The sequence below is a fragment of the Leuciscus leuciscus genome, assembly GCF_965113295.1.
Source record: "Leuciscus leuciscus genome assembly, chromosome: 10".
NCBI classification, from domain to species: Eukaryota; Metazoa; Chordata; class Actinopteri; order Cypriniformes; family Leuciscidae; genus Leuciscus; species Leuciscus leuciscus.
In genome coordinates, this window is record NC_138734.1 from 18,862,061 (window position 1) to 18,885,744 (window position 23,684).

General features: G+C 39.6%; 2 long non-coding RNA genes across 2 annotated transcripts in view; both read left to right on the forward strand.

Annotated features, from left to right (window-relative positions):
- LOC309508567 overlaps positions 1 to 6,735 on the forward strand; it is a 73,757-nt gene extending 67,022 nt beyond the window's left edge. Inside the window, exon 2 of the long non-coding RNA XR_014209555.1 lies at positions 5,414 to 6,735. This is a non-coding gene — a long non-coding RNA (uncharacterized lncRNA). The remainder of the gene's footprint in view (positions 1 to 5,413) is intronic.
- Positions 6,736 to 17,263: 10,528 nt separating this feature from the next.
- LOC309508602 lies at positions 17,264 to 19,645 on the forward strand. Its single transcript, XR_014209594.1, has 3 exons — positions 17,264 to 17,546; positions 18,897 to 18,917; positions 19,361 to 19,645. It is a non-coding gene; the product is annotated as an uncharacterized lncRNA (long non-coding RNA).
- The last annotated feature ends 4,039 nt before the right edge of the window (positions 19,646 to 23,684 follow it).

Consider the following 23,684-nt stretch of genomic DNA (forward strand, 5'->3'; position numbering starts at 1 on the left):
ACAGGAGCATCCAAACGCAAGTACACAATCTCCTAATTCTGGCTGAACTGGTGCAAATCTTATTAAGAAAACGAACTAAGATTAAAGTGCTAGTAGATTGATTCTCTCAGGTTGCGGTCAAGAAATAGTGTCTAACGCTAGACATTTGGGACTCCACTCACCCTCGGTTAATAACATCACTTTTCTCTGTCACTGTTTGAATAAATGTTTGTGTGTTTTCGTTAGTTTAGTTTGTGTGTATTAGAGTAGTTCAATAAAGTCTTGGTTGATTTTACATACAAGCGTCTTGTGCTGTGTGCTTACAAGTTACTGCCTTAAACTGTAGATTTTGTTACCTTGCTCATAATCAGTGATCATAATTTTATGATAATATTCTGTCCAGAATTGATAAAATACCCTAATCTCAAATTATCGGTGGGCGAATAGTTGATAAAGTGTTAAATATTAATTCTGAATAATTTGCATATTAATTAGGTTCTTACTCACTGTAATTCAATCCCCTTTGAGTTATATTGATCCTAATTCCCATCAAGGTACACATTTCACAGGACAGGTAGTCAAGGAAGTGTCTAGAGGATTAAGTGGAATCTTCACTGCCCATATAGGCCACAAGCATCAGGACAGGTTGAAAGATCGAACAGAACAATCAAAACCAGGCTAAGCAAAATGCATCAGGAAGGAGTACCATGGGTCGAAGCACTGCCAGCAGTACTGTGTAGTATGAGAGCGTCACCTAACAGATCAGTAGGATTAAGCCCTCATGAGATTATTGCTGGATTGCTGGCAGATGCCAGGTGTCATTGATCTTAGAAATGCTGATGTACACATTGCCTCAAATGCCCTGATTGCTTACTGTGAAAACCTCCCAAAGGCAGTAGGCTACAGAGTGCCAAAGAGAGAGTTGAGTCTCGTTGGCAGACTCCACCAGAAGACGGACACACAATAATCCCAGGTCAATGGGTCATGATAAAGTCATTCAGAAACAAGCCATTAGAGCCTAAGTGGCACGGACCACATCAAATGATGTTGATTACAGCAGCTGCAGTATTGTGTCAGGGAAGGGAAACCTGGACTCATGTGTCACACTGTAAAGTTGTTCCCCCACCTACAGGGATAGTATAGGACACGGACCAGTGAGGAGCCCAGGGAAGAACCGAATGCAACAGGCTTCGGGGGCCAACCCAGCGGTGAAGACTCCCTCATAGGCCTTCCCCATCCAATAGTCCATGCTTACCTCACTGTTCTTTAGGTGTCGCTGGAATTAAGAAAGAAGGAAAGAAGGAACTACAATAGCAGACTCAGAAAAGGATACAACCCTAGTGTTTGAACAAATACTGCTCAGACAGCAGAACAGCAGAAACTGCGTTGTTGTCGGCTGAGAAGCGCTGAGAGAGAGGCAGGGCTAACGGAAGGGCCTTTTAAAGCTTAACCAAAAGGCACGCCTTGAACCAATCAGAAAGAGGGAACAAAGGGAATTCTAAGAGAAGGTGATGTACATCAAAGCGTGAGTCATCAAATGAGGATTAATTTGATAGGAGACATGATACAGGTAAGGTTACAATGACCGTTGGTTGTATAATAAAATACATACCATGGTGTATACATAATAGGACACAAAACATCACAATCATTCACACAGTTTCTGGGATGCACGTTCATTTCTAGATCAGTTAGTTTCTGATTAATGCAGCGAAGTCTGCATGGAAGATTGTTTCTGTCCCCCCATTGTCTCTCTCTTACACATGCTGCCACATTCCTTTTGATCGTAAACCCCCCTGTGTTTCCTGTAACAAGACACCGTCCTGCCAGTGTGTTAGCGTCATTTGGGATGTTAAGTTTTGGTGAAAGTGTCACAGTGAGTTTGCTGGATTATTCATTAAATAAATGAATTGTGTGTGTCCGATTGGTCCAGACGCTACACCATCATGGACATCGCACAAAGTGTAGACTCCAGAAACAACATATTCTTAGAGCTGATGAATATGTAAAAAAACACCTTGTTTGCTGAAAAGAATGTTTGCATGCCACACCCGCCTTTAGTAGGAGCAGGAATCCCATGGGTGGCACACCCCATCTCCAACAAGAATACATGTCTCAACATCACAACTCCCCCAGCTTCTCCGTGTTGCATTCCTGGATTACCATCCTGCAACCTAACTTCAGCTACTCCCATCATGACAGATCTACTCTTGCCAATGACTTTTCCTTGGTACATGGAAAATTATGCTCCAGCCTCGACTCCCTTGGGTGAAATTCCTCGTGAACGTTGCAGCTTTGTGGTCGAAATGAGAACAGAATCCCATGTGGACATTACTCCATCAGCAGGAAAAGAGGAAAAGGACTTAGAAGAGTGTTTCCACAGGACACCATCCCTCCCGAAACTCTTTGCAATAAATCAGTGGTGTATGATTCCTCCACCGACTGGCACTTTTTGGTTATGTGGAACTTCTGTCTACAACATCCTGCCCAGCCAATTCAACGGCAGGTGCACCCTGGTTTATGTTCTACCGGCTATCAGAGAAAATACACACTCTCCATATCTACAAAATTCAGCTTCTACCACGAACAAAGAAAATGGCTGCATTCTAGGACTCACTTGTGCACACACATGAGCTGTGTCCCAATGTGAAGTCTGCATCCTCCGAAGGCCGTATTTGAAGGCCGATTGCGTCACAGCTGCGCGTCGAAACGTCACAGCGGAGCGACGAAGGATGTCCCAATTCAAAGGCTGCACACTTCGGATGTCGCATTTGAAGGCCGATTGCGTCACCGCGGCGCGATGAAGGCTGTCCCAATTCAATTCTGCATCCTCCGAAGTCCGTATTCGAAGGCCGGTTGCGTCATCGCGGCGCGACGAAGGCTAAAGCGACGCCAAATACACCCTTCGTTTCCCCGTGAAAGGAAGGATACATAAATGGACACTTAGCGGACTATCCTATCCCATAAGTCATCGCGCGTCGGTGACGACAGCATTTTTATTAAAAAAAAATATGACGGCCGAGAGTTCGCTGGTGGACGGCAAATTCACATTTAAATGTAAGTAGGCCTATTATGTTTTCATTTACTCAAATAGCTAGTGAAACCACAGTTAAAAGCCACAAGTTTTTCTTTCTTATGAACTTCATCTTAACTCCATCACCATTGCGTGGCTTCATTTGTCAAGTGGTCTGAGGCAAAACTTGTGCTAATATTAGTTTAATAATTGTTTCAGGGAGCAAGGAGCAGACAGCTCAATTTATTAAACTGCAATTAAAAAAATAAATAAACGAAATAAATTAAATTTTATTGTAATATATGCACTAGTCTGTCTAACTTGTGTAAATAAGAAATATCACTCACCCTATAAAGCCCACAACAATAAGAAAAGCAGTAGATAAGGCATTGGGGTTTCACTTTTATGTGTTTTTGTAGTGCTGTCATGCAAGCTATGTCTACAAAGGTTTTAACCAAATTTGAGTATTCATGAATATTATTTTAAAAATACTAAGTAAAAGTTGAGATCACATCTTTGCTGAAATGTATTGTGCTGTTGTTATTAACAAGCCATGGTTAATTTGCTCTGCCTTAGGATTGCACGTGTCCTGGGACAGAAGAGGGTGTGAGTGGGAAACCCACTGCTGAAACTTGGCCCTGGTTTGTCCTCATGGATGATATGTTGGGACAGAGGCATTGCACCCTCATTGCCTCAATCCCTGAGGACACACCAGGGCCGAGTTCAGCAGTGTGTGACCAAGAAGAGGAGGAGCCAGAGGCAGCAGCATCAGCACCAGGACCAGCAGCATCAGCACCAGCACCACGATGAAGGCAAGACAGAGAGGACGAGTTTTTGGACTTGATTAGAGAAGACATGGGACTGCAGAGGCGAGGAGAGCACAAGAGAGAATGGACAGGCTGTTTTCTTCTCTTGAAAGAATCATTGAGAAATATATATATATATATATATATTCTTAACTTTTTTTTCACTTATATTTTTTAAAAGGAAAAAAAAATTATGCAACTTTAAATGTGTAAATAAAAGAGAATTCATTGCTCGGGACATTGTTTATTTTTGTAATGACAGTCATAATTTCTACATGAAACAAATTCTTCTATAACTTTTTTCCCCCAACTATTTACAACATATTTTAAACATATCAAAATCAACATAAAGAAAAAATGATGTAGACTTTTATTCAGCTGAGTGGGAAACCCTGGTTTGCTGCTGGACCGGGATGGGCTCCACAATAGAGACCCTGGTAAGGCCTCCTGCTGGTGGGACATCATCTGGGATGCTCTCCAGAGTGTTTGACTGCATATTTACACTATCCACGTCTACCAACAGGTTTGCAGGGCTGACTCATGGAATAAATATTGAGATACTTTATTACACTGAAGTACTTTAAATAACCACTAATACCGCTTTGGGGAAAAACTACTAGTCATATATTTCAAACCTTAGTTAAGCAAACTTATCTTCCATACTCTAATGTACTTAAGGTATCAAGAGTAAAAGTAAAGGAATTCTGGAGGAAAAAAAACCTTGTCAGGGTTTTTATGATGGTTCTGCTTTTATATTACTGCATATGTTGCATTTTACTTCTGAATATTTTCAAGGTTGATACATTTAAACTATATACTTTTGTGTAGTTTATTGTAAAACAATTTTGTAGTGTTGCTGTCCTGTGTGGGAAAATCACTTCGAGTATTAACGATGTAGTTCCTTACATACCACCACTGGTTATTTTGAAAATTAAACTAACAAAATGTAGGCATGTAGGCCTATTGTCACAATATTAACTAAATAATTGTTGCTAACTACAGCACCGTCCCATTTCAAAGAGCGCATCTGAAGCGCTCGGACAGGTCTAGCGGCGGAGGATTGTTCTTGTCGCCTAGCAACAGTGACTGACAGCTGCCGATGACGAGTGGGAGTAACATTCGCACTGGACTTTTTATATTCAACTGAGTTTTATATTCAAATAGGGTTGAAAACCTGTGTAAATATATTTACCATGGTCCATTTATGTGCATAATAAAAAGAATACACTAGCCTACAAAATCGCATCAAGGTAAGATATAAATGAACATTTGAATCTTCGGCTAAGCCGAAAGTAGGCCTACATGACCTGGTCCTCCAGTAAAATATAAAACATAAAAATGACAATAGCCAATTCTGGCTCCATAGCTGTTTACTTAATTATATCAAATGAATTGTCAGGATGGCAGCATACTCTCGCACCGTTGCTTGGCGCCTGGAGCGGTAATCGGGAACACCTGGCTGCACAATTAGGAAATCCTACGAAGGCTACATGGTGTGTCGTTCGGAGGACGCATAGGCTGCATCGTTTGAAGTCCGCAGCCTTCGAAGGATGCAGTCTTCACATTGGGACACAGCTACGGTGGTCAAGAACTCTTGGAGCATTAACCCTCTGAGGTCGAGAAACGCGCCGACGCGTTTTGATGGATTTTTTTCACATAGCAGCAACATAAACTTAAATTACTCCGTCATTTATGGTTATACAGAAAAAAGAAATATAAAAAAAATAATCTGTGATATTTCTACTTTTGTATGTGTCCACTTACAATCAAATCAAAACATTGTGCTTTTGTAAAATAAAGAAAATAAACAGGGTGTGCGTTCTGCCTCTCCGTCGCGGTGAACTTTTTTTTCTTGAGCACGTCTATAAACTGAAACAAAACGCAGCGAATACTTCTCACACATTTATCAGCCATATACCCTTATACACATTTAAGTGTGTACTTTTAAATGATCGGATTCAAACTAAAAACAAATATTCTCTGTTTAAGTAATTTGTATAAAACCGACAGGATGTCCAGTATCTCAAACGCTTGCTAATTATTTTTTAATTCGACACGCCCACTCGCGCAAAAGAGATTCACATGCAAATCGTCCACATGGAACGCGAACGCCCTCGTTACCTCAAACACAAAACACCAAAACACTTCACAAGTCTCTGCTTTTCGTCGAGTTTGGAAGACATGTCTGAGCTTACATTGGATTTACCTAAGAAGAAGAAGAACGCGATTTGAAGACAAGAAAGATGTAAGGTAAGAAATTCTTACTTATTAGTTTATGGTATTGTTGCATAAACTTCACATTGCAGTTGAACTGTTGCTAGTATGGTGAATATTATACTATTTAGACCCGTGTTTACTGTTAAATACTGTTTGTGGATATCTGCTCAAACATATGTATAACCATAATGTTTAATATTTTGGAGCGCGCTGTGCGTTTGAATGCATCATGTTTTGGAGCGCGATTGCGTTTGAAAGGAAAAATGCACCAACCATTAGGCTTTATGTTTTTACTATTATCTCATTTCATATCATCATAACGAATGGAAACATTTGAAGTAACATATGATAATCAATATATTTTTCTCTAGCGTAGTTGTTCTTGAAATCTTTTGGAAGATTTAATTTATTGTTATTATTTTATGCAGCACTGCGTAGCCTATGCCTACAAGGCACAACACACCTGGTGTTCATTATATATTGTTGGAAACGTGTGTGTGTGTGTGTGTGTGTGTGTGTGTGTGTGTGTGTGTGTGTGTGTGTGTGTGTGTGTGTGTGTGTGTGTGTGTATTCTGTGAATTTTTTAAAAGAAATTTTAACCAGAAAAATCTAAAATCTATTCCCAAAATCGTGCAGGCCTAGTTTCTCTTGATACCAGTATGTTCACAGTTTTTTCTTTTTTTTTTTTTTCTTTCAGGGACCAGATGCAACTGAGTCCTGCTGACTTTCTCTGTACATGAACATGGTAAAGTGAAAATCAAACACCTTGGAAATGAAAGGTATGTATGTACAAACGTTTTTAGGAATGGCACAAAGGTCTCTGTCTTTGGATCATTGTTTTCAATGTGCTCTTTTGTCATTTGTATTTTTGGATTATGTTGTGTTGTAAATAAATCCAAACAATCTAAAAGCCATTCTTTTTTAAATCTCCTCATTCTTTGTGCAAAGTTGCTCTGAATGACAGGGCCTGATCGCTCCTAATAGGGCAGTTAGGGGAGTGTCTTTGTCTTTCTCAGGTGTTAAAGCCTTATATATTCATGAGATGATCACGCCTTTCCGCATAAGGCTTTTTCACACAAAACACGTCTTTGAAATTTAAAATCAATATATTGTCTTATCTGAATGAGCAGTCAGGGTGATTTTCACATAGTTTTGGAGCAAATATTCTAGGCTACGTGATACAATTTTCAAAAGTCTTGTTAAGAAATAATCAGTATGGGTTTCATGGCCTTAGAATTTTTTTTTGTATTTTCACAAACCACGCATAAATGTCATTATCTCAAAACTACAAACTTTTACATACGTGCTGCTGATATATTATTGTAGCAGAGTTTGTGCTGAATACAGTGTAATTAGACTTTAGCCATGAAAATGTCACAAGTAACAGAAAAAAACACAAATGTCAGAGCATGTCAGAACACCTCCAGGGTCAGAAAACAGCTCAGACCTCAGAGGGTTAATCCCGTCTTATGGTGTCATGCAGGCCCTTGATCAAGTCAGAAGCTTGTCAAATTCTGTACAGAAATTGGCCAATGATACGGCTTTGGCCCTGGGTAACATCACAAACACTCTCACTTCGCACAAGATAATGATCTTACAGAACAGAGTGGCCTTGGATTACATTCTTGCAACGCAAGGGGGAGCGTGCACCATTATCGGCCCTGAGTGCTGCACCGGGTTAATGGATCCAACAGAGAACTTGAACATCCAACAGAGAACTTGATCCAACAAGACATTCTTGATCTTTCAGAAAATTACACCAGATGACTGAAGATAATTCTTCATGGTTCGGAAACTTGTTAGGTAAACCCTGGCTGTGGATCAAGGAAATAGCAATTCTGTTGTTGTTTCTCCTACTGGCGTACTATCTATGCGTCCACAGTATCAAGTGTTTCATTCAACAAATGTCTCACGCCTCTCACGAGAAAATGACATTTCCAACCAGAAAAGACTATTACCCGTAAGAACTTCACGGACCCTAATTGCATGTTTGTTTCTGTGTCAGCATGCAATTACAAAAAAAATCAACATAGAACATGTGCAATGTGCCTGTAACGATCACAGGTTACAAGAATGAACTTTCAAGTGTCTAAATTTGTATTTTGTGAGAGTTATTAGAACTCTCAAAGGGGGAACTGTTATATTACAAATTTATTAAATGTTTAATTTAGGTTCCAATACAATAGTATATAAACTGAGAAAATTTAGTAGACTGAATTTAGCATTTGAGGTATAAATGATGATTACCGAGATTCCAGCAAGAGATTCCTGCCAGACCTGTTTTCTCTAATGTAAGTTAAATGAGTCAGATTACTGAGACGCTCCCTGGCGTCCCCAAATGAGGGACATCAAAACAAAAACAGGAACATGACATACAAACCGAACACAACAACGGACCAGACAGACATATCAAAACACAAAGACAGGGAGGGGAGGGAGGGGAGGGAGGAAAGTCAGTCCAGTCAATACCTGCCTAGCGGGCCAGAAAGTCCTTGGTGACCAGGGAGGGACGTAGGGTTGAGCCAGGGAGACTCAAGCGGGTCAAGATTCCTGGCTGTGAGCCAGGGTGGTGCAGACCGAGCAGACGTCCAGGGCAGAGCAGACCGGACAAGCATCCAGGGCGCAGCAGGCCAATTATCAGGTGGCCAGGGCGGATCAGGCAGTCCATCGGGCGGCCACGGCGGAGACGAGCCCTCAGGCGGCCACGGCACAGGAACAGACAGTGGCTCAGGAACAGGATCAGACAGCGGCTCAGGAACAGGATCAGACAGCGGCTCGGCGGTGGCCATCTTGTCCGGAGACACAGGCTCGGCGGCGGCCATGTTGTCAGAAGACACTGGCTCGGCGGCAGCCATCTTGTCCGGAGACACTGGATCGGCGGCGGCCATCTTGTCCGGAGACACTGGATCGGCGGCGGCCATCTTGTCCGGAGACACTGGCTCGGCAGACGTGACCTGAACAGTCTCTGGATCGGCAGACGTGACCTGAATCGGCAGACGTGACCTGAACAGTCTCTGGATCGGCAGAAACCATGTGCTTCCTCCATGCATGCAGAACGGCCAATGCCTAGAAATTGAAGATAGCCCTCTTGGCCATGGCAGGACTGATGGTGGAAAGCTCTGGGACAACCGGGTCTGGGACCACTGAAGTCGGGTCCTCCTGGACCACCGGGCTTGGGACCACCGAAGTCGGGTCCTCCGGGACCACCAGACCTGAGACCCCCGACTCAGACTCGGGGCCGCTGGACACCACGGGTTCGGAGCCACTAGACAGCACTGGTTCAGGGCTGAAGAGAGGTTGAAATGGGGAATGGCGTCGGGGTCCATGTCGACCACGTCCTCTCCTGCGGCCTCCACGGGTCCCAGGGAATATGGCTAGGCGGGTTCCCTCAAAGGATTGCTTGTAGAAAGGAGTGCTAGCTGAACAGGTATCCGTTGTGCTGACGGAAGGGGGTTCAGGGGAGCTGCTAGTAGCAGTATTGGACCTTCCTCTTCCTCTTCCAATGGTCTCCTCAGTCCTACAAGCACACATGGCAAAATACTCAAACAAGGTCATATGAGACCCTGACTCTCCTCCAGGTAGAGAAACCTCACTCCGCTGTATCCTCATGTTGGCTGGTTCGTTCTGTCACAGAATGGTCAAAAAGTGAAGCGAGGATACAAGTGTGGAAATAAGGATGTTTATTAAGTAAATAAAAGGCAAAACCAAAACTACAAACAAAAACTACCCCGTGGGGGAAAACAAGAGAGATCTCAGGAGGGATGGACAACGAACCAGCACAGGACTGCAGACACAGGGAGACTAAAAAGGGAGCAAACAAAAGAGGGTAATGAACAAAGCAGGTGGGGAAGATAAATCAATGATCAGGTAACGAGATGGGAGGGGCTAGACAATTGACAGGAGAGCACATGGAATACAAGACAAGCCATGTGCTCAAAATAAACCAAACTAAACAAACACAGGACAAACTGGGAATGTCAGAGCTCTGTCACCAACCAGAATGTAACCCAGACAGAAGTGACAGAACCCTGACACCTGTATACTTCATTTATATGCTTTGTTCCGAGTGTATCCACCTCAGTGTAAATCTCTCCCCCTTGAAATGTATATAAACTACAATGTCTACTGCCCTAGTTAGACTTGATGACTACAGCAACGCACAGCGAGTTCTCAATAAATAGTAACTTCTGTTGAAAGATATCCCAACGTCTCCTGGTCTCTGCTTTGACGAAGGAAAAGTTTCCAACAGTATAAATTCCAAAAGTTAATAAAGGCTCTTGATTTATTAATATATTAATAGCATCTAAAAATGCATGAGAAGAATGCAGCAATGCATCTGATGCGACTTTACAACCCACTAACAAATAAGAAACCATATTAAGCCAGTAAAATACATTTTCATTCTTGAAAATACGAAGTGCTGAACACCTATTGTAATTGTTAGGATTTTTATTAGGGGTTCAAGCACAAAGTGCTTAACACCTATTGTAATTGTAAGGATTTTTATTATTATTATTATTATTATTAGGGGTTGAAGCACGAAAATTGTTAGGATTTTTATTAGGGGTTCAAGCACAAAGTGCTGAAACCCTATTGTAATTGTAAGGATTTTTATTATTTTTTATTATTTTTTCATTTATATTATTTTCTTATTATTTAATAATAATTGTATAATTTTATATTTTTTTATAAATTTAAATGTATTAAATTTAAATTTAATAAATGTAATTTATTATTATTATTATAATTTTTATTATTAAAATTATTTTTTATTTATATTATTCAATTTATTACGTTTTTGGGGAAAACGCTCACAATCCCACAAATTATCATACTATGATAAAACCATTTTTAATAAAAATAATTTTATAAATAAAACCATACATTTCCACATATTATTCCATATCATACTTAAATCTCAAACATTTGCACATCAAGAACACCAAATGCTGCCACGTGTCGATAGAGTAATCAGACTCGCATCGCGTGCAGTGGTTGGTTCTTCTCTTTCAGCATTGGCTTATTGGCGACTCGCATATATCGCCACGTATGGATTGTTGAATATTAGATTAATATTATATTATGTTTTTTTTGTTTGGTTTTTTTTTCCCTTCCAGGTACCCAACACTGACTGCACAACTGATTTTTCGTAAATCTAGCCAATTTAGCTAATATTTTTATTTTCTAAAGTTAATATATATATATATATTTTTTTTTTATCTTCTGTCAATTGATATTCCTCGCGTGCCAAGCCCGCAAAACCTGCCAGCGGGTATACCCTGCGACCACCGCGCGCAGAACACGGTTTTCATTGTGAGTGGACATCCCATACTACCAGCTTTTCTGAATTACTTTTTAATTAACCGATTTAGGTACATTACTTTTAAAACAAACGAGCCCACTACAAAGGTAAATGATACTTAAAACTTTGAAGAAAGTAAATAATAAAATCTAATTATAGCATACTATATTATAGGTAGGCCTACTCAGGGTACAGATAAATAAATAACTGCCGCCTTCACCTAATGAACATACAGTATAAATATTTTAAATTGTCATAAAACTGATTAACTGTCTTTTCCAGGAAATGTACCACTACTTTTCACATAAACAATAGTTTTCCGGGTTTTTCATAGGAAATATATGGTTTTAAAGTTTTTTAACAGTTATAGCGCCACCTATCGTCTGATCTCCATAAAATTTGGCATGCTTGTTAATGATATGTCACATATGCTTCATTTTTGTGAAGTTCTGAGTTTTCATTTAGGATTTATGGGCTTTTAGTGTATTTTGCCACGCCCATTTTATAAATTACCCTATTACAGCCATCCAAATGCAAAAGTTCAACTTTAAAAAAAATATATAATTATTGATCTAGAGAGTCCAGAGAATTGTCCTTAGACTGGTCTGGTTCTAATCGGGCGAAAAAGTAGGTTTATAACATGTTCGCGAATATTTAATGAACGGTTTGATTGACAGCAGTGGTTCTTGAGGCAAAGATGTTCAGCATGAGGAGATCTATCAAATGATATGCATATTGTGTTGACCATATTTTCTCAATGACATATCACAGTAGCATTGGAAAAACAACTATCTGTCTGTGTGTGTGTGTGTGTGTGTGTGTGTGTGTGTGTGTGTGTGTGTGTGTGTGTGTGTGTGTGTGTGTGTGTGTGTGTGTGTGTGTGTGTGAGAGAGAGCATGCATAATGGAGTTAACATGGAACAACTGGTTTGATTTACTGCAGAATACTGGTGAAAATCAAGCCTGTTAAAGTGAAAGTGAGCCAATAAGTGGTCTTCTAGTGCCCTCTGCTGTTCATTCTACTTATTAATAAAATCTTTTCACTGGTGCTTTGCATTCATATTTAGACACTTTAAAGTCACTTATATAACAATTACTATTATAAGACAATCATATTTTTTCAGAGTTTATCACTTAATTTGTACTGAAACTTCACATCAATGCTAGCAATGTGGTAAATCATGCTAGCAATGTGGTATATGCAGACTATAATGCTAATTTACAATGTGTCTTGTAAATTCAATCATCCGTCACAATCCACTTTCACTGTGTCTACACCTGGCGCGACTGGCCATGTCCACTTCTACAGGTGTGATTGTGTTAATCAACCTCAAAGGAAAGTAATGTGTACATTGAATACCTTGAATGCGTCGAGAGGCGACATGCAAAGTGAGATATTTTAAGCCTGTATTTGTTATCATTTTGATGATTATGGATTACAGCTTATGAAAAACCCAAATTCAAAATTAGAAGTGTGAAAAGGTTTTCATAAGCTAAGCCTTATAATCATCAAAATTATAACAAATAGGCCTACAGGCTTGAAATATCTCCCTCTGCATTTATAATATAATATTAGTTTACACCTTTTAAGTTGAATTACTGAAATAAATGAATTTTGCACGATATTCAAATTTTTTGAGTTTCACTGTAGCCTACATACCAGACGCAGAGTGCTCTCCCCAAACTGCGCGCTCCTTTCAAAATCATCAATTTAGCTTCAGGTCTACTTCCAAAGGTCGTTTTTATCAGTGCCATCAATGTTTTTACTGTTTTAGATGCAAGTATAGAAATCAAAACAGTCCATAAACTATAATTACACACGCAAACTCGCGAAAACTTCAGTCAACACAGCTTTCGTGCGTGACCCGGAAGTAAATGGCGCGTCCAGCCTCTTAACCGTGGCAGTGTCAGTATCTCCGCTGTGAGTGGTCCGGCTGATGTGATTGACGTGTGACTGTGAAGCTAAGACCTGGAGTTGGAAAAAAATAACAACATATTCATATCGCATTAGTTTAAACAGGAATGTGTGTATAAGTGGCATATATGTGTCATGTGAAAGATAACATCCTAAGCTAAAACGTCATTCGATCTATGATTTTCTCACAATGAAATAAACTACATCGGCAAATTCCTTAGAATGAGAGTTTTCTTGTGATATGTGGCTTGACTATTTTGTGAAATGTATAAAAAAAAACATATATTTTTTAAATATTTCTTCACAATCATAAAGCGGAAATTCTGGTCTGGGATCATTTATAGGCTTCCCTATATGGTATCACCATGGTAATTTATGAAATCACTTGAAAGCATAGAATTTAAACTTTACAACCAATAGGATAACTTTTGTTTTTACGTATTAAATTAAATATTAGCTTAAATATGCATTAATGCATATTTAGGCTAATATTTAATTTAATACGTATCATAAAAACAAAAGTTATGCTATTGTTTGTAAAGTTTAAATTAAGGTTTCAAATGATTTCATAAATTACCATGGTGATACCATATAAGGAAGCCTATAAATGATGTGTAAACATTATAACGAAGATTTTCTTCTTAACCCTCTGGGGTCTGAGGGATTTTTGGGGTCCTTGAGATGTTCTGACATGCCCTGACATTTGTGCTTTTTTCAGTTGCTTATAAACATATTAATGGCAAAGGTATAATTACACTCTATTTAGCACAAACAGGGCTACCATAATATGTGAGCAACATGCATGTACATGTTTGTATTTTTGAGAGAAATGTAAGCTTAGCGTTAAGTTCTGCCAGGAAGACTCAATCAGCGCGTCATGTATTAACTCACTTCTAACCAATCATGTGTTAACACTCTCAGTATAAAAGAATGGTACTTACATTCGTCTGAGTTTGCAGATACTGACGGCGCCAATTATGCTCCCTTTGGGTTCGCTCTCTCGCGTTTCGATTCCAACCATAACAACACAAGTCAAATATCGTTGATTAGATCTCAGCAACTTTTGCGGTGCGTGAGTGCGACACACTCGTGTAGGAAACAAGCGTGTGGCAGCTTGAAATCTCATGAGAGACGATTTCCACACAGGGTTTTTTCAAGTTCAAGTTCCACTTCAAGGTTTTATGTTGGTAGGCGCTTCAGCGGCCACTGTTTACATGTCCCCATTACTGTGATTAAACTTCATTCAGGTAAGTATATAACTTGATACTCTACTGTTCCCTTCATCAGCGGTAAAGTTAAATGGCGACTGTGTGACGTGGTAGTTTTCATTTATTAAAAAAAATAATAATAATAAAATAAAAAAAAGGAATAAAATTAAAACAAGCTTAAGAGCAACTTAGATATTAATCGGCTTTATATGCGCCATATATTACAGCTCGCGCTCCTCATCTGCTCACTCACCATCGTGAGAGTGCACTCCGTCTTAAAGGAGCAGTAGCCTAGGCCTACCTATCCAACTTGTTTTACGCTTTTCTGAATTTGGTATTGCTTCGGCATTTATGGACTGGAGATGTTTTGTCAATCACTTCCCGACCGCCGGGAAGATCTCGACTTATACCTAGATGATTGCAGACTTCAACCAATCAATAGGGGGAATATTATTTTATGTATATCTCAGCTTGTTTTCAAACATTACAACAGCAATTAATGCCGTTAAATTATAACTTATTTTTAACTTTTATTTAAAAATAAAAAAATAAAAAAATAAAAAATAAAAACAATTTTTTTTTGAAAATGATACATGTAAATATATGACCATTTCATAAAGAAAGAAGCTGACCCTAAAGGAAGCAAGTTGTCATTGGACGTTATGCATTAGTAGTCATGGTTATGAAGGATGTTGGGCTTATATGGGTAGGCCTATGTTGCAGGAGTATATAATACAAAGGAAATAAATTATACCTTTACAGTGCTGATAATTCTTTAAACTGTTCCACATTTTATATTTATATATATTTTTTTTTTCTTCATATCAAGATCTTTTAATACTTACATTTAAGTTCTTCAGTAACAGAAATATTGTACAATCGCTGTAACACAACTGTTCTCGGCGACTACTTTAATCCACCAATATGTGTCATAGAAATATTTACGTAATAGGTATTTGATATTACATATACAGTACAAAGAAGGCAGACTAAGGATGCTCAGGTCAAAGGTCACAGACTTCGCCAATGTGATTAACACAGTAGACCTAATAGTTATGTTTAAATTATATCATTCAAACCAATCACCAGAAATCACAGTCAAGAAGACTCGAGTGACATTATATTTACTCATCTGTATGATTTAAATGTTCACAGATTTTTCTATTCAAGGGACTCACTTGGTTGCCATGGCCAGCGATCTCTCGGCCGTGAATAAAACTTCACTCGTACAAAGGCAACTCGAGAGTAATGTCAGGTGTACACTGCACAGCTGAGAAATAGATTCTGTGCTCAAAAGTCAACAACAGAATATCAAGTGTGATTGAGGTTGTATCTTATCGGTATGCCGTCACCTTACTTCAGGTAAGTATGGTAATAAGATTAATAAGATTAAGATTTAGTGGTTATAAAAAATTTTTTTTTTAAATTCGAGCCTGCTCAGGCTTCGTTCATTCACGCTTTACAGAAATTATCCTATAGTGGCTGCTAACATCCTTTTGGGTTCGAAGTGGTCGCAAAACTTAAGTTGTATGTGCTAACAAAGATCGGTTACATCAAGGCAGATCTTCTTGTCAGACGAACATGCTATTCCTGAGATGTTTATCTGGCAATCACTAGTCTCCAATTTCATGATTAAGGTTGCGTGAGCACATTCCTCACCACTGCAATGCTATAGCTACACACCTTAGTTTTCAGGTGGCTCTGCCCTTCAGCAACCCTTGTCCATCACCCTGTCTCTTCTAACAGTGATCATGTAAATTAGTCGCTCTGCTCAATCCAGCTAGACCATATATCACTGGAGGCATGGCTCCCTACATCTTAAAAGCTTATATTTCTGCAGTATTTGTTTATAATGTTTCGGTTTTCTTTTCAGATTCCTTTATTTCCCATCCTGATCACGGCCGGTTGTTCCTTCCTAGTCTACAATTACGAAATCATGTGTGGTGGGTCTCCAGTGTCCCCAGGGTGTGTGTGAGGGGTTTGACTTGGAATGCTCCAAAGATATTTTCATCTACTATGCTGGAATTGTCATTTGAGTGTGAGTAAAGTGCATTGTTTTTGTCTGTCCCTTTGGATGCAGTCAGGCTGCTGCTCCCCGGCACAGGGGGTTGGAGTTTCAACAGCTCATTTTGCAGTTCTGATTACTCTCAGACATTTTCAAAACTTTTAGCTTCGTTCAAACCTACTCAGAGATGGAGAGACTCAGAAGCGTCAACATGTAGACACCATTTCTGGATGGTTAGTTGATGAATTATGTAGCTTATGCGTAGTAATCTTCTAGTCATTCACTATCTCATCCTGTCTCGATATGCTATAAATCATATTTTGGGAGCTGGATTTATGTAACTTTAGGGTTTGCAATGCCACTTATCCGGAAGAGATGCTGCACAGTCCCTCTCAGCGTTGCTGTAGTCCTTACAAAGCAATCTCTTTAAATTAAGTCCTCCATGCTTGACTTTGTGCGTTGTAACTTTGCAGTTGTTGAAATGCTTTAACAGCAACATTACAGAAGTGGAATCCATTTAACCCCCCTTTTAATTGCCTTCCATTCGAAATGGTCTTCTCTTTCTATTTTCATATTCGATTGTAGCCATGTTTTAACAGCATTCATGGCTCATTCACCCAGGTGAATTTACTTCAGATCTAAACACTCTGATCTTGCCATGGTCTTTCTTTTTCTGATTCACGTTCTCACTTAATTTCTTTACTCTTTCTTAGGCACCCCAAATAACTAAAGTTCTGGTATCACATTAACAAATTCTAAAATTAGCAATTATTTTTGTCCCTTCTATCTATGATTAAATTCCTAAAATCCTCCCTAGATTCTCAGATCACTCCCTCTATTTCCCTACCTAACGAAGCATCTCTCTCTAAAGCCTGGTTCAGGACTCATCTAGTTTCTGTCCTCAAAAGCTACAGCTGTCTCCCTTTCAGCATACCGGTCATTCCTGCAGGATCGGGGCAGCCACTACAGCAGCCAAATGCGGCATTTCTACTTCAGCTATCAAGATGCTGGGCAGATGGTTTTCCTCTGCATTCAAGTCTTATTTAAGAAATTATTCTAAAATCATTCTGGAAGCTCAGCAAGCTCTTCAGTAACGATTCAGGTAAATCCTCATGCAAATACTGGTGGTGGTGTCATGTTTCAATTAATCTGCGCTGGAACTCTAGCTTGCATCACCCGATAAGCAGATAATGTGGTCTGTCTCCATGTGGCTATTGCAGCCTCGTTTCATGTGGCCTGTCTGGCCTTGTCTCTCGTCTATGTGTGGTCCATCACGGCCTTGTGGCCGTTTGTGGACAGGTCCTGAGTGGCTATCATAGCCCTGTTCTGTGTGGTCAATTATGGCCGTGTAGCCTATCGTGGCCTTGTCCTTATGGCCCATCGTGGTCTTGTGGTCCATCGTGGCCTTGGTTTTGTGTGGCCTAGCGGCCTTGTCTCGTGAAACTTGTCTTTTGTGTGGCATTAGCGGCCGTTGTGGCTCCTAAGCGGTCTCGTCTCCGTGGTCTCCCATGGCCGTGTGGCCTATCGTGGCCTTGTCCTGCAAGGCCCATCGAGGTCTAGTGACCTCTAGAGGTCGTGGTTTCACGTGGCTTTATGGCCATGTTTATGTTTAGCCTGTTTATGTGTGGCCTTTAGTGGCTTTGTGGCTTATTGCGGCCTTGTCCTATGTGTGGCCGTCTGTGGTCCATCGCGGCCTTTGTTTTTGTGTGGTCTATCATGGCCGTGTGGCCTATCGTGGCCTTGTCCTGTGTGTGGCCCATCGGGGTCTGTGGTCCATCGAGGCCTTGGTTTTGTGTGGCTTAGTTGCCTTGTCTTATAGGCTTGTCTCTGTGTGGCATTAGCGGCCGTTGTGGCTCCTAAGCGGTCTCGTCTATGTGGTCTCCCATGGCCGTGTGGCCTACCGTGGCCTTGTCCTATATGTGGCTATTATGGCCTCGTGGCTCATCGAGGCCTTGGTTTTATGTGGTCCAATGGCCGTCCGGTCTATCGTGGCCTGTCTCGTTTGTGGTCTTTTGCGTCTAATGGCCATCGTGGCCAGCTATATGTGGTCTATTATGGCCGTGTAGCCTGCATGGTTTGTCTGCATGTGCCCATCGAGGTATGTTGGTCCATCGTGGCCTTGTTATGTGTGGTCAAGCCGGCCTTGTGGTCAAGCATGACCTTGTGTTTATGTGCGGTCCATCGTGGCCTTGTGGTCAAGCTTGACCTTGTGTTTATGTGGTCTATCACGACCTGGCGCCTCAATGGCTTTTATGTGCAGCCTATCAGGGTCAAGTGGTCCATCGCTGCCTCGTCTCTGTGGTCATCACGACCTTGTGCTTTATAGCTATGTGTGGTCTTTGGACCTTGTCTTTTGTTGTCTATCACATCATGTCTATGCACAGTAATTTGGTATTATGGTCCATTGAGGCCTTTTTCACGTTATTCTTTTAACTTTTCTTTCTCATTCCAGGAACTGCAGGATCCACGACTGGTGGGTACTCTTACTTACAGTTCTTTGGGGGTGGGCTCCGTCCCGGCGGAGGTATTCCTCCACCTATCTTTGGGGGTGGGCTCCGTCCCGGCGGAGGTGTTCCTCCGTCCCGGCGGAGGTGTTCCTCCACCTATCTTTGGGGGTCGGCTGCGCCCTGCCTTCATCTTCAGGCGGGATTTGCAGATTCCGTTACCCTCGCATTGCTTGCTAAGGACGGGGCCTACGCCAAAGACTTTATAAAATTATGCTTGCTGAGCTATTAATACATTTACACTTGTTATATCATTTTATCTCCCGAGTCTTTCTGGTAGAAATGTAAGCTTAGCGTTAAGTTCTGCCTGGAAGACTCAATCAGCGCGTCATGTATTAACTCACTTCTAACCAATCATGTGTTAACACTCTCAGTATAAAAGAATGGTACTTACATTCGTCTGAGTTTGCAGATACTGACGGCGCCAATTACCTCCATCCTCCCCAACCACCTCCAAGATGGTCCTTTCCCTCCATCCTCCCCACCACCACCAGGATGGTCCCTTCCTTTACCTCCAGGGGGTCGGCTGCGCCCCTGCCTTCATCTTCAGGCGGGATTTGCAGATTCCGTTACCCTCGCATTGCTTGCTAAGGACAGGGCCTACGCCAAAGACTTTATAAAATTATGCTTGCTGAGCTATTAATACATTTACACTTGTTATATCATTTTATCTCCCGAGTCTTTCTGGTAGAATAATGTTTATGCATGGTTATTGAAAAAACTAAAGTTTCTGAAATAAGGCCACAAAACACATACTAAATATGTGACAATAAGACTTTTGGCTAATGGATGTCGTTGCCTAGAGTTTTTTCTTCAAAATGATGTGAATTCACATAACACAATACATTGATTTAACCCTCTGGTGGTCTTTATTTATGTCTACACTCGTGTTTTTTGGGGTCTCCAGAGACCCCAGACAATAACATTTCATTTTGTAACAAGATAATAGTTATTTTTTTTACAAATGTAATTTTATTCTGTTTGTTAATGTTTTTACTCAACATTTGTGCAGTTTTTGGAGAATTTATATCTTTTAAATTTCTATAAATAAATAAATATTTATTTAAATAAGCTTTTTACAAAAAAACAGCATTTGATGTAAAATTCACTTTATAAAAGACCCAGATTTCTAACTTTCATTCATGGGGATAACATGGATCATTTTAAATGGTTTAATGTAACATTTTTGGAAAATGCAGTAAAAAAAAAAAAAAAAAAATCACTTTAACCACTAGATGGCCATAGAGCTCCACTATATGCTATTTGCTATTTGACTACCTGAAAGATATCTTTTCACAAGTTGGATTCAGTTGGATTCATATCTAAATATTATAAAATCACAATTATAACAAAAATAAAATATTTTTGTCAAAGTTTAGCATTTTTTTGTACTGAACCCCCACCCCCCACCCATAATTTTGACAAATTATAGCCCTACAAATTAGAGCTGTAGCGGTGCGTCGATGACGTCGACGCCAAAATTACGTCGACGTCATATTTTTTGCGTCGACGCTTCTTTATTTATTATCTATTTATTTTTTTGCACCATTCCCGGAGGTACAGCTCGCCACACACACACCGCCCGCCGTGTTATTCTGCCATGTTTTCTCCCTTTCTTTCCAAACCGCGACAAACGCCAGTCTCCTTTCTCTGCAGAATGCCACAAATCCGCTCAACCAATCACAGCGCACCATTCCACGCATTGTAAACAGTAACGGTGGCGCTCTGACACCCGGCATCCTAGTTTTCCTTATCTACTTTGCACTTTTTGATCAACAAACAAACAAAAAAAATAATACATTGATGAACCTGTGGTGGATTCTGCCGTAGGGAAGAAACGTAAGCCATCGAAATCTAATCATTTACGTGAGGAGATTAAGAAGATGAGGCACGCGGGAGGAAGAGAAATGCCGACTGATGCTTGTTCTCACACGACAGCGTCAAACTTCTGTCGAATGCTGACACGTTAACCCCAGGGGATCTTTTAAAAAACTTTCAATTCTTGTACTCAAAGTCAACGAAAACCGAGCAGGACCTAAGCCATTTTACAGCTGATCGCCGTCAAAAAAGAAGGTCGCCGTCGTTCAGAAGGTATTTCTAGCGATGGCTGATTGAATGTAGCCTATGTTTAGTCCAGATTAGTATTGACCGAGTTCAGAGGCTGTCATATGTGGATCAACTTACTTTGTTGTGTATTTTCAACAGTTTCAATGTGAAAAATAACTTTTATATTGATTCAATGGATTAATTGCATGAAAAAAAAAAGGATTTATCACATTTATACTATATTATTCAGAAGTAAACATTGTAGCTGACAGTGTGTTTATGTCAGAATGTTTATTTTTAAACCACAACCTTCTAAGTGCTTCTTTTACCAATATATTTAACATATCTTTTGCATTTCTCATCCAAACAACGTCAAACTTGGCACTGCACTTACTCGTGCCCAGACAGCTGTCGAGTTTGAAATCCATCAGAGTAACGGCTCGACAGAGATATGCGAATAACAGACAGGATAAATAATTCCAATTAGTCGTTAGATTTGTCGACTAATCGATAAAATAATCGCCCGACTAATCGTTTAATTAATAATCGTTTACCCCAGCCCTACTACAAATGTTCCTGTGTGTGTGTGTGCATGTGTGTGTGTGTGTGTGTGTGTGCGCGTGTGTGTGAGTGTGCACATTTTCAATGTGTCAGTGTCACCAATTTATTTTTGTGGTGGTACTGCATTTTGGATGATTTTATTTGACAAATGATAAGAGAACAGTTTTTATAGTCTCAAAAATGTATTCCTCTATATGTGTGTGTGTGTGTGTGTGTGTGTGTGTGTGTGTGTGTGTGTGTGTGTGTGTGTGTGTGTGTGTGTGTGTGTGTGTGTGTGTGTGTGTACGCGTGTTGTGAGCAAAATAATTTAGCATTGTGGATGTTTTTTGCATTGGTGGAAGTGTGCCACTTTATTTGTGCCATTTCTGTTGATGTGTTCTGCGTTGTTTCTGATTTTGATGATGAATTTTGTCTATTTTGATTGCGGGGTCTCCAGAGACCCCGAAGACCACGAGTGTCACATTTTTTGTCACGCTAACATAAAAACAGATATCATTCCAATTAAAATTTTTTTTTGTAGATCTAGAAAGTGTGAAGAGCCGTAGAAGGTTTCATACCATTTGGACAAAGGGACATTTTTTTTTTAATTTGAGCAAAAGTCATTTGGGGTCAAAAAGACCCCGTAAACCACCAGAGGGTTAAATCTTGTAAAACACTTTTTGTTTGTAAAGGCAATATGCGCAAGGGGCGTCAACAATTCAACACCATCATGCATATTTAGTGATTCACACCTGAGGAGACAATGGGGCCCGCATACTTAATGAGCCATTCATTCAGGTGTGTCACCTATAGCCACAAGAAATAATGCAAGAGCAATATATATATATATATATATATATATATATATATATATATATATATATATATATATATATATATATATACACATATATATTCTACCAAATTGGTTCACAGTTGGAAGCATGTCCATTTTTTTTTTTTTTTTTTTTTTTTTTTTTTTACAAATTTTGCTTGCAAATTGTATAATATCCAAGGAAAACATGTCTAGTAATTGTGCAGTTAATTCTCATACTGTATTTTCAGTTTTGGAATATGTATCCTCTCCCCAAATTTGTCAATAATAAAACACAATAAAAATTATTTAAAGAAAAGGCTTATATTTACCTTTTAAAATTTGTTTACATCTACCTTGTAAATATATATTTTTTTATTAAAAAGGTTACAATTACAACAACAATTGAAGTGTAATCTTTCTTTGTAAAAACTAAAGTATACATTTTATCATACATATTTCAAAGTTAAGGATTCATTACTTCGAATATAGCCTACATTGACAAAACATACTATATTTAACATATTAGCAAAAATTGGCAAACAAAAGCTTATTTAAGGTGGCAGATATTTTACAGTAAAAATGTGTAATCTATCCAAAACTAATCAACGAAATGTTGTCTTTCATTTGTCTGTAACATAGGTCTTTCGTTTTTATCATAAGGAATATAAATGTTAATTTGCAGTTTAATACGTTGCTTATTCAAATACATTTTATTTCAATATATTTCAGTCGATTTTTACTCAGTAAAGCAAAATAGTTTGCTAAAAGCAGATCATTCATTCACACACAGAAACGCAATTCAAATTTAAACCGTCTTTTTGCGAGTTGTGGTAAACAGCGCATCTCTGCCGTTCATTCATTCACACAGAAACGCGATTTACTTGAGAATGAAAAAAAAACTTACTACAGTATTCCATCCGTTACTCCTCGAAATACCAGCACTTCTGAGGTACATTTTCCATTATTATTATTCCTCACAGCGCTGCGAGACAGTGTAAACAAGTACAATGATCTGATTAAACTTGTGTTTTCTCGAGCTGATATGTGGGCGTTCACAGTTTGTATGGGATCGTCTCAGTCATTTGCGTTTGAATAGCGCGCGCTCTCCGCGGGCGGGGCAGATTAAAACGTAATGAGCTGAGATGAGAACGACGGACATCTCTCTCTTTTCATAAAGATTACATAAACAGAGAATATTTTTTTATATATATATATAAATTACTTCATTTAAAAGAAGAGAATTCAAGCTTCATGCCTGTGTGTCTGTATGCCTGTTTGACTGAGTATTCGCTGAGTTATTGTTCATTTTCGGACGCGTTTCAGAATGGACTTC